This window comes from Syngnathus acus, chromosome 1, assembly GCF_901709675.1.
Source record: "Syngnathus acus chromosome 1, fSynAcu1.2, whole genome shotgun sequence".
Taxonomy (NCBI): domain Eukaryota; kingdom Metazoa; phylum Chordata; class Actinopteri; order Syngnathiformes; family Syngnathidae; genus Syngnathus; species Syngnathus acus.
In genome coordinates this window covers 15,883,010-15,897,767 of record NC_051087.1, presented here as the reverse complement: position 1 = coordinate 15,897,767, position 14,758 = coordinate 15,883,010, and the positions used below count along the sequence as shown (strand labels likewise).

Here is a 14,758-nt window from a genome sequence, read left to right as displayed (position 1 = left end):
AAGTGGAAGAGAGCTCCATACAATAGGACCGGGCGTGCGTAAAAGCCATGACCGAGCCCCATCCACCGTCCCCGGACAGCCACCCGGCTGAGCGCCAGCCCTCGACTTCCATCCACGGAGCTGAAAGACAGCTCGGTAGAGTAGGACCGGGCGTGCGTAAAAGCATTGTCCGAGCCCCATCCACCGTCCCTGGACAGCCACCCGGCCGAGCGCCGGCCCCCGACTTCAATCCACGGAAGTGAAAGAGAGCTCCGTCGAGTCAATCTTTGTCCTTTATGTAAACAACGCCGCGTCGCGCTGCTGACGTCGCGCTGCTGACGTCGCGCTGCTGAGTCGCGCTGCTGACCGCGACGTCGCGCTGCTGACGTCACTTGAAATTCAAATTACAGTAATCCCTTGCTACATTGCGGTTCGTTTATCGCGGTTTCTTTTTTTTTTTTTTCTTTTTTTTTTGAAAATCTTTGAAAAAAACCACATATAAGTCGCTCCTGAGTATAAGTCGCCCCCCCACCCAAACTATGAAAAAAACCGCGACTTATAGTCCGAAAATTACGGTAATATGATTAGATTAGAGGAAGTGGAGGTACAGAGGGTAGTGAGTAGATCGTGTAGTTCTGGAATGAAAGTAGTAGGCAGCCGGCTCTGTGGATGTTCGCCGCGGTTCGCCGCGGTCCAGGCGCACTGCACACTAAAACTAGAAGCTAAAAACTAAACTTTAATAATGGCTAAAAAAAATAAATAAATAAAAACACTAAAACTAAACTAATTCTGGTGGAGAAGCGGCGAACAATCAGCGCCAGCGTCCTCTCCCCAGATTACTTCCGCCTTGGTCCACACGCAGCCGTCAAATCAATCAGTGACCTGATTGCAAGACAAAAGAGAGGGCACTAACCTGAACCTCTTGACTATGTAAAATCCATCCATCCATCCATCCGTCCGTCCATCCATCCATCCGTCCGTCCGTCCGTCCGTCCGTCCGTCCGTCCGCCCATCCATCCATCCATCCATCCATCCATCCTCTATACCACTTGTCCCCACGGCGTGCTGGAGCCTATCCCAGCAGTCATCGGCAGTAGGCGGGAGACACCCTGAACCGGTTGCCAGCAGGGCTGTATGTAAAATGTAAAAATTAAATAAAATTGTTAGAAAAAAGAAAAAAACACCAGGTGCCCCTGCACCCCTGTACTCTTGCATGCATTTGCTTCCATTGATAGAATTGGAGGCTTACAGCAAGCTTCAGCCACTTCGTCCAGCTCATCCCGGGGGATCCCAAGGCGTTCCCAGGCCAGCTGAGAGACATAGTATCTCCAGCGCGTCCTGGGTCGTCCACGGGGTCTCCTGTCGGTGGGACATGCCTGGAACACCCCCCCAGGGAGGCATCCAGGGGGCATCCTGGTGAGATGCCTGAGCCACTTCATCTGGCTCCTCTCAATGTGGAGGAGCAGCGGCTCTACTCCGAGTCTCTCCCCAATGACCGAGCTTCTCACCCTATCCCTAAGGGAGAGCCCGGACACCCTGCGGAGGAAACTCATTTTGGCCGCTTGTATCCGGGATCTTGTTCTTTCGGTCACGACCCATAGCTCGTGACCATAGGTGAGAGTAGGAATGTAGATCGACCGGTAAATTGAGAGCTTTACTTTTTGGCTCAGCTCTTTCTTCACCGCGACGGGCCGGTACAGAGTCCGCATTAGAGCCAACGCTGCACCGATCTGCCTGTCAATCTCACGCTCCATCCTGCCCTCGCTCGTGAACAAGACCCCAAGATACTTGAACTCCTCCACTTGGGGCAGAATCTCATCCCCGATCCGGAGAGGGCATTCCACCCTTTTCCGACTGAGTACCATGGACTCAGATTTGGAGGTGCTGATCCTCATCCCGACCGCTTCACACTCTGCTGCGAACCGCTCCAGTGAGAGCTGGAGATCACGGCTTGAAGAAGCCAACAGCACCACGTCGTCTGCAAAAAGCAGAGATGCAATGCTGACTCAACACCCTCAACACCTCTGCTGCGCTTCGAAATTCTGTCCATAAAAGTTACGAACAGAATCGGTGACAAAGGGCAGCCTTGGCAGAGTTCAACCCTCACTGGGAACGAACCTGATTTACTGCCAGAAATGCGGACCAACCTCTGGCATCGATGATACAGGGACCGAACCGCCCTTATCAGTTGGTTCGGCACCCCGTACTCCCGAAACACCTTCCGCAGAACTTCCCGAGGGACATGATCGAACGCATTTTCCAAGTCCACAATACACATGTGGACTGGTTGAGCGAACTCCCATGCCCCCTCGAGGATCCTGCCGAGTGTATAGAGCTGGTCCACTGTTCCACTGCCAGGACGAAAACCACACTGCTCCTCCTGAATCCGAGATTTGACCTCCCGACGGACCCTCCTCTCCAGCACCCCTGAATAGATCTTACCAGGGAGGCTGAGGAGTGTGATTCCTCTGTAGAAGGAACACACCCTCCGGTCCCCCTTCTTAAAAAAGGGGGACTACCACCCCAGTCTGCCAATCCAGAGTTGCTAGATTCAGTTTGCGCTCCAGCCTCAGACATTTGCCTCAGAAGGAGCCAAGGTGGGATTTACCATCGCGCACCTTACCGGTAAGGCCCTCCTATGGGGGATGTCCGAGTTCGACCGCCAAACAACCGCCTACGCTTCCTTTGAGGCATTCGCTCGGGAAATGGTCAAAGTCTTCGATGTCAGCTCCTCCGTCGTCGAGGCATCGCGGGAGCAGCTCCGGATCCGAAAGGGAGGTCGTCCACTGGCGGAACATGCCCTGAACTTCCCCATTGCTGTCAGTTGGAGGTCGTGGAGCCCGTTCTTGGTAGTTGATATTTTTTAAGAGAGTATGGATGCCTATCTGAGAGACGAGCTCATGTCATGCGAGTTTCCCGTGTCGCTAAATGAAGCCATGGGGCTGATGACACGCATCGATCGCCGCATCCAGCGGTGGCGAAAGGAGCGACTCGACGTCACTCCGCGTGGGTTCGGGACAGAACCCAGAGGCTGGGCGACCGGACCGCTCAGGGTCGTCCTCGAGCAGATTGGCCGGACCGAGCAGAGCCGATGGAGATCGGTTGGTCTTCCCTCCCTGCTGAGGAGCACCAGCGGCGACTGCACGCCAGCCTCTGCCTCTATTCTGGAGGCGAGGGGCACCGAGCGGCTGGGTGTCCAAGAAATAGAAGGCACTCAGGCGGGGTCGGAGAGATCCGCGTGTGTTCGAACACGGTCCCCATTCCCACCGACCGCAAGACATTATTGCCAGCATGTCTGCTGATTAATAATGAAGTCCACGATCTGTCCGCGTTGGTGGACTCCGGAGCCAACATTATGGACATCAACCTCGCTCGGAAGCTGCGGATCGGCGAGCTCACCGCCCTCACCCGCACCTCCGCCCACTATCATTAGAGTCCAGCCACCGACAAGGCGTCCGCTGAGCTAACAACACGCTTCACTTGCGTGAACGACAGTTCATTGTCAAAGTCAATGCGTCGGACGTGGGCGTAGGGGCCGTCCTCTCACAACGTTCCAGGCCAGATGATAAACTTCACCCCACACGTTTTTTTCACGCCGACTATCAGCAGCGGAGAGGAACTATGACATTGGTAACCGCGAGCTTCTCGCTGTGAAGCTAGCCCTAGAACAGTGGTTCCCAAACTTTTGCAGGCTGGCGCCCCCTTTGGCTTCCCAGTGAATTCCTAGCGCCCCCCCCCCAAGGACCGGCATTTATATAAATAAATAATACATTTATATAAATAAATAAATAATACATTTATAATATCATTACCATTACGTTGAATTAGTGGGAGCACTGAGTTTGTTTCTCAGAAACGAGCCGGTCCCATCTAGACGTAATCGGAGACAATGACACCCGAAGTGATTTAAGGTTTGTCTTTTATTGCAGGATGCTTGGTCTCCATGTGTTGAAGCAGTTTTGAATGCTTCACTGCCTGGTTAGTTAGCCTGTCGCCACATATTAGCTTTGCGGGCTCGACTGGGGAAACATGTCACGTGACCGGGACGAGTGTCTTGACCTGAATTAATTGATCGTCGATAAAAAAAAAATTCTGTGCGGCTTGGCGGCCCGGTACCAAGTGACCCACGGACCGGTACCGGTCCGCGGCCCGGTGGTTGGGGACCACTGCCCTAACCAACTCAACACAACACAACACGGCGCGTTCTGGCGAGTCCCCAATTTCATGTTGACTTGAACTCAAGATGATGTTGACCGCCAGAATGCGGTTTTTATTATAAGATAAAATTCTGAACATTACAAGCTTGAAATTACAAACCTGAACTTTTGCTTTTGTAGTCTATGCTGTCGGATCTGACTGGGCCAGAGCGGCGTGTTGTGTACAAATCGACTGCCGCCCCCCTACCGCCCCCCTACCGCCCCTTTCTTCCTCACCGCCCCCCCAGATCTTTCCACCGCCCCCAGGGGGGCGGTACCGCCCACTTTGGGAACCACTGCCCTAGAAGAATGGCACCATTGGCTGGAGGGCACACCGTTCATTGTGTGGCCCGACCACCGCAATCCACTCTGCTAAGAGGCTGAATTCCCGTCAGGCTAGGTGGTCCTTGTTTTTCAGTCGGTTCAACTTCTCCTCGTCTTACAGACCGGGGTCCTGTATCGCCAAGTCGGACGCCCTGTCGAGGTTGGCACAAGGAGACGAGCATCTTTGGGAGGCGGCGGCAACAATACTCCCGGAGTCAATGGTGGTCGCAGCCGTCTCCTGGGACATTAAAGAGCGAGTAAGGTCGGTCACTCAGGATGAGTCCAGCCCAAGCGCTTTCCCAGACCTGTTTGTCCCCAATAATCTGCACGCGCCCATCCTGCAATGGGCCTCCCACCTCACCTGCCACCCTGGAATTGCTCACACCAAATGTTCTGTGGCTCAACGCTTCTGGTGGCCAACGATGGGGGAAGACATCCGAGACACAGGCCTGTCACCATTTCACTGCGTTTACGGTGCCCGCGTCGGGCCCGCGCCAGCCTCCTTCGTGCTGTCACCAGCTACGCCTTCCAGGCGAACAAACATCAGACCCCAGCGCCACCACTCCGGGTCGGCCACAAGGTGTGGCTGTCAGCTAGGGACCTTCCCCTTTGGGTGAAGTCATGCAAATTGGCTCCGTGGTTTGTTGGTATGTACCCAGTCCACAAGGAGATCAATCCCTCAGCTTCATCTTCTAGAGTCCATGAGGGTACACCCCACTTTCCACGAGTCACAAATGCGGCCCGTCCTCGAAAGTAACTGGTTACGGCGCCGGCTCCCCCGCCTCCCCGGCTCATTGACAGAGATCCGGTGTACACAGTTTGCAGACTGCTCCGTTACCGCCGGTGTGGCAGGGGGCTCCAGTACTTGGTGGGCTGGGAGGGGTACGCTGACTCGGCTCGCGCTTGGGTGCCGGTTGGGTGGATCCTGGACCCGGCACTCATCGCAGAGTTCCGTCGCTGCTCACACCAAATTCGTCGTCCGGATTAGCCCGCCCGCAAGCAGGGATGCCCCAGGGGGTCCGGGACGGCCGCTACGTCCGGCCGCACGTCACCTCACAACTTCTTCTGTCTACTGTATCAGGGGTTTCTGCGCTGCCGACTCCTGTATGGCTCCGGACGTCAGAGACTCAGATGCCACCGCGGAGTACTGATCTGCTACGGTGTTTTGATCCGTTACTATTTCCTCCCCTGCCCTGCTTGGTGGGGTGGGGGGGGGGGGCAATTCTGTCACCTGCCGTGCCACCTGTCACCAGCCAATATTCTCTGTCATTCCATCACCATGGATACAGTAATATAGATATATAAGATAATTGGTTCCAGAAACCACCCGCAATAAGTGAAATTCGCGAAATACGGTCACCCTCATTTTTGTGTCAATAAGATTCAAGATTCAAGAGTTTTTATTCGCCATGTTTGAGCGTGCCAAACGTGTGAATGTGTGTGCGTGTGAATAAATGTATATAAAACCATTTAAGTGCATATTTTATTATTAGAACATTAAATAATTGCTTCAAACGTGTAAATAATACATTAATAGTATAAAACACATGTGTGCGTGTAACATGTTAACAAGAAGTACTGGGCAGGCTAACGAGTTAGCAGAAAGATGCTAATTCGCGATCGTGCTAACACGCGAAAACAGACCTCTAAAATGTAAACGAACATTTGGAGCAATACTACATTGTCCTAAAGGTTAGACACATGTGATCACTCATTTCTCTTGTTAGGAGACCCACTTACATCGTCAATGACTCCTGTACCACTGTAACCGACATAGTATGTACACGAACGTAAAACAGGAAGTGGTATCGCTTGAAAACGGCCTTCAAAATAAATCACCCTACCTCAAATCAAAGCACGACTGAATAACATAAATAACATGGACAATTCTTAACACATACTGTAAATATGTTTATTGAACATCTTTTATTATGATATATTTTTTACAACAAGGTACAAGTGTACATGCTGTAAATACAGTCAAACCTCGGTTTTCGAACGTCCCGGTTCTCGAACAAATCGGAATTCAAACGAAAAATTCGAGATTATTTTGCTTCGGTTGTCAAACAAAAATTCGGAGGTCGAACCTCGCGAGATGAGCCAAGAGGACCTGAGAAAACCCGACCGCGCGGCCCCGATGCCGACTGACTCCGTTCGTTGTTATTGTATTTTCGTTACTTTGAGGATTGTATTTACCCCTAATCATGCCTCTAAATAAAGCAAGTGGGAGCAGTAAAGCTATCCTAAAACACAAAGACGCTCTTAAAGCAATGCGACAGTGAGCGCCCGGCGCGCTGCGGTTGCGCGATCAGACTAAATTAAGATCCCTGCGCACTGAGGTCCATTTAAGTTTTGGAAAGTACATCAAGACTTTAAAAATATCTTCTAAATTTCAGCGACGGCTCTGTCACAATAATGCGACCAGCACGGTGCAGTTGCACGGTCGACGGCGCGCTACGGTTGTGCGTTCGGCGGTGCGCTGCAGTTGCGCGACCGGACAAAAATGCGCAAATGAAAAAATGCTTTAAAAAGCGTTTTTTTTAAGTCTTGGAACGAATTAAATCTTTTTCCATTATTTGTAATGGGAAAAATAGATACGGAATTCGAACGATTCATGTCACGCCGTCATGTTTTGTAGGTTATTGTTGTCTTGTCCCGTTTGTCGCATTGTCACTTCCTGTTTTATTTTGATAACTCTCCTCTCGTTTCAGTTCGTGGGTCCTTCCTCTGTGCGTCAGTCTACTTGTATTCCCTGATCCCAATTGTGTGCACCTGTGTCCTTGATCCTAATTGTCTGCACCTGTGCCCTTACCCTTCTGTGTGTATTTAGTCAGAGTCTTCCCCTTGTCTTGTGCCAGTGCGTCTTGTCCCGTCCAGAGCACCACCGATCGCGTGAGTTAAAGAGACCCTTTAGAGCAGTGGTCCCCAACCTTTTTTGCGCCACGGACCGGTTACGTGTCAGAAATATTTTCGCGGACCGGCCTTTATATAAATAAATACATTTATAATAAATAAATACAATTATAATAAATATATAAATACGATGAAATAAAATGATACGACTGGCATAAAAACAAATACAAACCACATAAAAATAAAACTCACCATTACGTTGAATTAGTGGGAGCACTGAGCTTGTTTCTCAGAAACGAGCCGGTCCCATCGAGGCGTAATTGGAGACAATGTCCTTCTTGTTCACGTTTCTGTTCTTTAAAATAATTCCAAATGTTTGTCTTTTAATGCGGGATGCTTGGTCTCCATGTGCCGAAGCAGTTTTGAAGGCTTCATTGCCTCGTTAGCTAGCCTGTCGCCACATATTGTGCGTATTGGGCTTGGCGCGTCAAAGACACCTGTGGCGATAAATCCATATTTTAAGTAGGACTCCTGAAATTTTCTTTTAAATGCAGCTTTCCTTTTCTTAGAAGTCGTAGCCTCTTCTTCTTCCGTCTCCTTAGTGGGCTTTTTTCCCTTTCCGAAGAAGCTTTCCAAACATTGCTCATTTTTGCTAGCTTCGCGGGCTCTACTGGGGTGACACGTGACCGGGACGAACGTCTTGACCGAATTAACCTGTCAAGAGACACACATGCACCGACGGATGTAATTAGGAAATAATCGCCAGATTTTTTTTATATTTTTCAAAATAAATCCTTACTCATTTTTGCTAATTTTGCGGGCTCGACTGGGGAAACATGTCACGTGACCGGGACGAGCGTCTTGACCTGAATTAATTGATCGACGATAAAAAAAAAAATTCTTTTTTTCTGTGCGTCTTGGCGGCCCGGTACCAAGTGACCCACGGACCGGTACCGGTCCGCGGCCCGGTGGTTGGGGACCGCTGCTTTAGAGAACCTAGTTTGTGAAGAGACCTTTGTTGTCAAGCCTAAGCTCTGTGTTTTTCAGTGTTTGTTTTTTGCCACCGTGTTTTCCCTCTTTTGAGGCGCTTTTGTTTTTTTGCTGACTCCAACCTGTCAGAATAAATTCCTTTTTTGTTGGCACTCTGCATCCGAGTCCTCTCCTTGACCAAGTCTGACAGATTCACTTCTCGAACAGCCTTCTGGAACGGATTGTGGTCAAAAACCGAGGTTTGACTGTATGCTTTTAGAACTCTTTTATTATTATAACAATTTCTCTATAACAAGTTACAACACTGTAAATGTGTTTTTAGAACTCTTATTATTATAAAAATATTTTTATAAAAAGGTACAAGTGTACGCACTGCAATTGTGTGGGCACTCCTTGCCTTCTGCTGCCGTGTGGGCAAGTTTCGTGCCATAATTCCTCAATTTCGAAGTTTTATTTTGACGTTTACATTTTTGGAAAAAAAATCCACGATGTAGTGAAACCGCGATAAACAAACCGCAATGTAGCGAGGGATTACTGTACCATGATCACAGCGTCACAGCCACACACCCTAACTCTAACCCTAACCCACACCTGTTTCTGCTTGTTTACCAGTCCTATTTAAACATCACACTGCAGTCACTACCTTGTCAGTTCGTCCCAGTATGCTACCCTTCCGTGCTCTTGCTCTGTGCCTTGTTGCTCTTGTCGCTCTTGTCGACTCCCAGTTGCCGACCTGTTTCCGTGTACTGACCGACCAAGCCCAAATGCCGCCAGCCCTGACCAAGCGCCCATCCAACGACCAAGCCCGAACGCCGCCAGCCCTGACCGAACGCCCGATCACTGACCACGACTCCGTCTTGTTACTGGAAAGTCACGTCTGCTCACCTAATTTCTCCAATAAACAGTGTGTCGCATTTGGTCGTCCCACTTGTCTGTTTCTGTTACACATTTAGAAAACACGCAACTACGACAGAGACGGCGATTGGTAAGGGCTGTTATGATAATGCTGCTTACGATAATAGAGGATATGCACGTGACGTCACAGACTGGCTGACTGTTTGTTTGGGTGGCAAAAAGCGGTGGATGCTAGGTGGTGCTAATAGGGCCAAGGCTGGATTGAGCTTTAGAGATACGTGTACTGGGGCATTTTTTTCGCATTTTATCGGTGGCAGAGTTGTTACGGTGCAACTTTGACCATGGTGAATGGATGTGCCTATCTATCGCTTCCAAAAAGGCGATACCAAGAAGCTGTATCGGTTCCCTGCGGACCAGACCAGAAAGGATAGCTGGGCGGCGGCGCTTCGTAGGGCGGAACATGGCCGCAACAGCTCCAAGCTTTGGAAGCCAACGATCCATTCTTACCTCTGCTCAGATCACTTTGTGGGAGGTACGTAGTTTTGTTTTATTGACGTCAACATTCATCCCTTCTCACCCAGGTTGCAGTCTGTTTGAACTACTCCCCTCCGGACAGCGTTATAGAGCTCTGTACGCCAAAACCAGCAGACACAGAGACAGCTTCTTCCCCCAGGCTGTTGCTCTCACCACTCTTAGAGTCTCAGTCATTGCTGTGCAATAACATCCTGCTCTCCACACCTTTTTTGAATTGTCTACACTGTTTGTACTATGTGTCCTCTCTGCATCCATTGCAGCCTGGTCATCCTGGAAGAGGGACCCTCCCATCTGTGGTCTCGTCTCAAGGTTTATCATTTCCCCTAGCTGGAGTTTTGAGTTTTTCCTTGCCCTCTTGGGAGTTTAAGATCAGGGGATGTTTGAGAATATTTGCCATTTTTCACATGTCCTGAGTGTTGTTAGTCACCTAAATGTTGAATAGAGGCTGTGATTTACCGAAGTCAAATTCCTTGTTTGGCACGCTCAAACATGGCGAATAAAAACTCTTGAATCTTGAATCTGTGAGCTATTGCTTTGATATTCCCTTTTTCTTGCTGCTACTCGGCCATGACCTAAGGAATGCATAATTACACAGCTTCATTACAGTATGTTTGTCCAATTGCTAGTTTCTAATAATTAGATTGTTCATATATCTACAATTACAAGTCAGAATCATCCATTGTCACTGGCGGATACATGGTACAGCCACAGGCGGATACACCCAAAGATCAGTTCGGCCCCACTTGAAACACCAAACTGGATCCGCCAGTTTCCATTTTTATATCAAGCTTGTCTGAAAAACAACTATCGAATAGTTGTAAATGTCTGGATATGATACTGGCGGAAAAGTCGCCTTATCAGAGGACCAAGCGCTTGCTGTCCCAGCTCCTGCTACGCTTGAGCTGATGGCGTTCTTACTTGGTTTCCACAGCGGATCAACACAAATGTTATATTTTTTCAACTTTTCAATGTATCTCTTGCGGCTTTCTTGGTCCAACTGGACAAAATAATCACTCACGACACCCACCCAGGCTGCCATCCTCACGAGTCCAGTGACAGCGGACGAGGCTTTTTGCCACCCAAACAAAAATGGCCGCCCTGATCTGTGACGTCAGTGCATATCCTCTATAGCAGGGGTCCCCAAACTTTTTCCTGTGAGGGCCACATAACTTTTCCCTTCTCTGATGGGGGGCCGGTGTCAGTTTGTAACAGAAAAAGTGTGACGATCGTAGGGGAGCTTAAAAAATTTATTGTTTTCCAGAAAGCCACATATAACCAAATAACGGTTATTTAATAACCCTTTCCAGGTTCTTTACAGAAAAAAAGTCAGGAAACAAATAATAACACTATTAATGAAATAAATAATAACTAAATAACCCTCTCTGAGTTCTTCACAGAAAAAACAGGAAATAAATAATAACTAAATAACTCTCTCTGGGTTCCTCATAGAAAAAAAAGCCATGGAACATTAACTTTCTGTTGTGCCATGCAAAATCTTAACAGATAGAAGTTCAGCTCAGTTGTCAGAGCAGAATCTCTCTGACACATATGAGCAGTCTCTTAAAGTTCTTGTGTTCCTTCCTTATAATCCTTTTGTAGGTTCCAGTAGGCTTGTAGACACCGCTGTCTTTTTTGTTAAAGTTTGCTAGTGCGTCATAGTCTGGAGTAAAATTTGTTGTGGCAATTCTTAGGCGAGATCCGAGGTGTTGGTCCGTTTACCTCGATCTGTGACGGTTTGATGTTGACGTTCATGTGGCTGAACGTCACGTCGCGTACGTCGAGCCAAATTGGCCACTCTCTTTTAAACGCTCGGCACTGTGTCCACCTTGCTTTTCCTTGGGCGACTCATTTTAATGGAAGGATTCCAGGGGAAGGTTTGTGGGTGGCTTTAGCGCAAAACTGCATCTGAAAGCTCAGCGCGCGAATTACAAGAATGCTGTCGTCACAGCCCACGCTCTAAATTCGGGACTGATACAAATAGAGCGCGAGTGCGCCATGTCCGTACGACTGAGTACGTACAGTGTACGTCGTACACGCACTTGTGAGTGTGCACCGAGCTTTCTGACACGGCTTCCGGTAGTAAATGCGCAGGCGAGCGCTTCCCCATCTACTGGGGAAACGCAGTCATTGCAGGCAAAATGACCAAAAAAAAAAGTTTAATAATACAATTTGTTCAGGGTTGGCGGGCCGGATTAAACGGTCCCGTGGGCCGTATCCGGCCCGCGGGCCGTAGTTTGGTGACCCCTGCTCTATAGGATAGGACGTCCCTACATGATCACTTTTTATATCAAGCTTGTCTGAAAAACAACTATCAAATAGTTGTAAATGTCTGGATATGTTACTGGCGGAAAATTCGCCTTATCAGAGGACCAAGCGCTTGCTGTCCCAGCTCCTGCTACGCTTGAGCTGATGCCGTTCTTACTTGGTTTCCACAGCGGATCAACACGAATGTTATATTTTTTCAACTTTCCAATGTATCTCTTGCGGCTTTCTTGGTCCAACTGGACGAAATAATCACTCATGACACCCACCCAGGCCGCCATCCTCACGAGTCCAGTGGCAGCGGACGAGGCATTTTGCCACCCAAACAAAAATGGCCGCCCCGATCTGTGACGTCAGTGCATATCCTCTATAGCAGGGGTCACCAACACGTTGCCCGCGGGCACCAGGTCGCCCGTGAGGACCGCATGAGTCGCCCGCAGGACTGTTCTAAAATTAGCTCAAATAGCGGCACTTGTCAGTGAGCTGCATCTATTTATTTTACAGTCAAACCTCAGTTTTCGAACGTCCCGGTTCTCGAACAAATCGGAATTCGAACAAAAAGAATTCGAGATTTTTTTGCTTCGGTTGTCGAACAAAATTCGGAGGTCGAACCTCGCGAGATGAGCCGGGAGGACCCGAGAAAACCCGACCACACGGCCCAGATGCCGACTGACTCCGTTGTTATTGTATTTTCGTTACTTTGAGGATTGTATTAACCCCCTAATAATGCCTCCAAAGAAAGCAAGTGGTAGCAGTAAAGCCATCTTAAAACACAAAGACGGTCTAAAAGCAATGCGACAGTGAGCGCCCGGCGCGCTGCGGTTGCGCGATCGGACCAAATTAAGCTCCCTGCGCACTGAGGTCCGCTTAAATTTTGGAAAGTACATCAGGACTTTCATATCAGGATATTTTCTAAATTTCAGCGACGGCTCTGTCACAATAATGCGAGCAGCGCGGTGCAGTTGCGCGGTGCAGTTGCGCGGTGGGCGACGCGTTACGGTTGCGCGTTCGGCGGTGCGCTGCAGTTGAGTGACCGGACAATAATGTGCAAATGAAAAAAATGCTAAAAAAAAAAAAATAGGCGTTAATTTTAGTCTTTAGTAAACGGACTAAATTTTTTTACATTATTTGTAATGGGAAAAATAGATTCGGAATTCGACCGATTCGCTTCTCGAACTGCCTTCTAGAACGGATTGTGGTCGAAAACCGATGTTTGACGGTATTTTTGCTATTCTTGTTAAAATCACACGTGAACTGGAAATGACAATAATAACACATAGTGAAAGCTAAATTGAGCAAATTGGCTATTTCAGAAGTGTGTGTCAAACTGGTAGCCCTTAATCAGTTCCCAGGAAGTAGCTCTCGGTTTAAGAAAGCTTGGTGACCCCTGCTCTAAAGCAGGGGTGGCCAACCCGCGGCTCGCGAGCCGCATGCAGCTCTTTGCCGGGTTTCATGCGGCTCCTTTACGTTCGGCTCGCGAGACGCATGCGGCTCCTTGCCGGGTTTCATGCGGCTCCTTTACGTTCATATCAACATTTGTGGGTTTATTTGTTTGTTTGTTTGTTTTTGTGCGTGTTCGCTTCGCTTGAGTTCAATATGGTATTTTCGTCAAACGCGCATGCGCATGAGGTGAAATCCCGCAAAGGAGGAGGGGCAAACCCATTCGGGGGGGGGGGGGGGGGGGGATGTGGCTCTTTGCGGTACACAGTAAAAAAATGTGGCTCTTAGTCTCTGACTGGTTGGCCACCCCTGCTCTAAAGGATAGGACATCCGTACATGATCACTAAATAAAGGAAAAAAAATTCAAACGTTTGTATTTTAATGCATTAAATAGCCCTTTTGATGCATTCTTAATAATCAATGAAGCTTTTATTGTCGGTTATTTAGGTATTTATGTAATTATGAATAACTATAAGCATATGTGGATAAAATGTTGAGGGAAATGTGAGAAATGTGCTTCTGCAATTGGGATAGTGTTTTTGTAACTAATGGAAAATACAGTGGAGCCTCGGTTTTCGAACGTCCCAGTTCTCGAACAAATCGGTATTCGAACAAAAAATTCGAGATTTTTTGCTTCGGATGTCGGACGAAATTTCGGTTGTCGAACCCCGCAAGATGAGCCGAGAGGACCCGCATGCCAACTGACTCCGTTCGTTATTACATTCTTAATAGAAGGCAGAAACAAGTTACACTTGATAGGTTCTTTGCAAAAAGGAAAGAACATCCAGTGGAAGAGTCTTCCCAACTGAAGAGATTTGCGAGAGAGACAACACCTACAGACGAGTTTCCCGATGTTTTTATGGGAGGGGACCAATAAACTTTTTTTTTTGTGTGAAAATACATGCTGTACGTAAGAAAATGTTTTTGCTATTTTTGCTCCACACAAACTTTGATATAGTACGTATACTGTATGTTATCTTTCATTAGAATTTCTGCAGTTTTTTTTTGTTTTGGTTTTTTGAAATTAAGAAAGAAAATGTTTTTGCTGCACACGAAACGAACTTTGATACAGTACATATATATATATATATATATCTTTCATTACAATTTCTGCAGTTTTTTTGTTTTTTGAAATTAAGAAAACGTTTTTGCTGTTTTCTTTCACATGATCTTTGAAATGTTGTCTTACATTGGTAAAAATAAAAAAAATGTTTTGATGTGCTTTTTTTCCCCTCACAATTTAAAAATATATCTTTTACTATTAGAATGAAACACACAAGCGAGTTGCTACAGATACGGCCTCACATTCCCCAGCCTAGCATACT

At 48.0% G+C, this 14,758-nt stretch overlaps 1 long non-coding RNA gene across 1 annotated transcript; it reads right to left on the bottom strand.

Annotated features, from left to right (window-relative positions):
- Positions 1 to 737: 737 nt before the first annotated feature.
- On the bottom strand, positions 738 to 13,286 carry LOC119125035. The gene is made up of 4 exons (XR_005098413.1): positions 13,259 to 13,286; positions 9,885 to 9,886; positions 4,885 to 4,892; positions 738 to 825 (listed from the first exon to the last, which is right to left on the bottom strand). It is a non-coding gene; the product is annotated as an uncharacterized LOC119125035 (long non-coding RNA).
- Between the last annotated feature and the right edge of the window lie 1,472 nt (positions 13,287 to 14,758).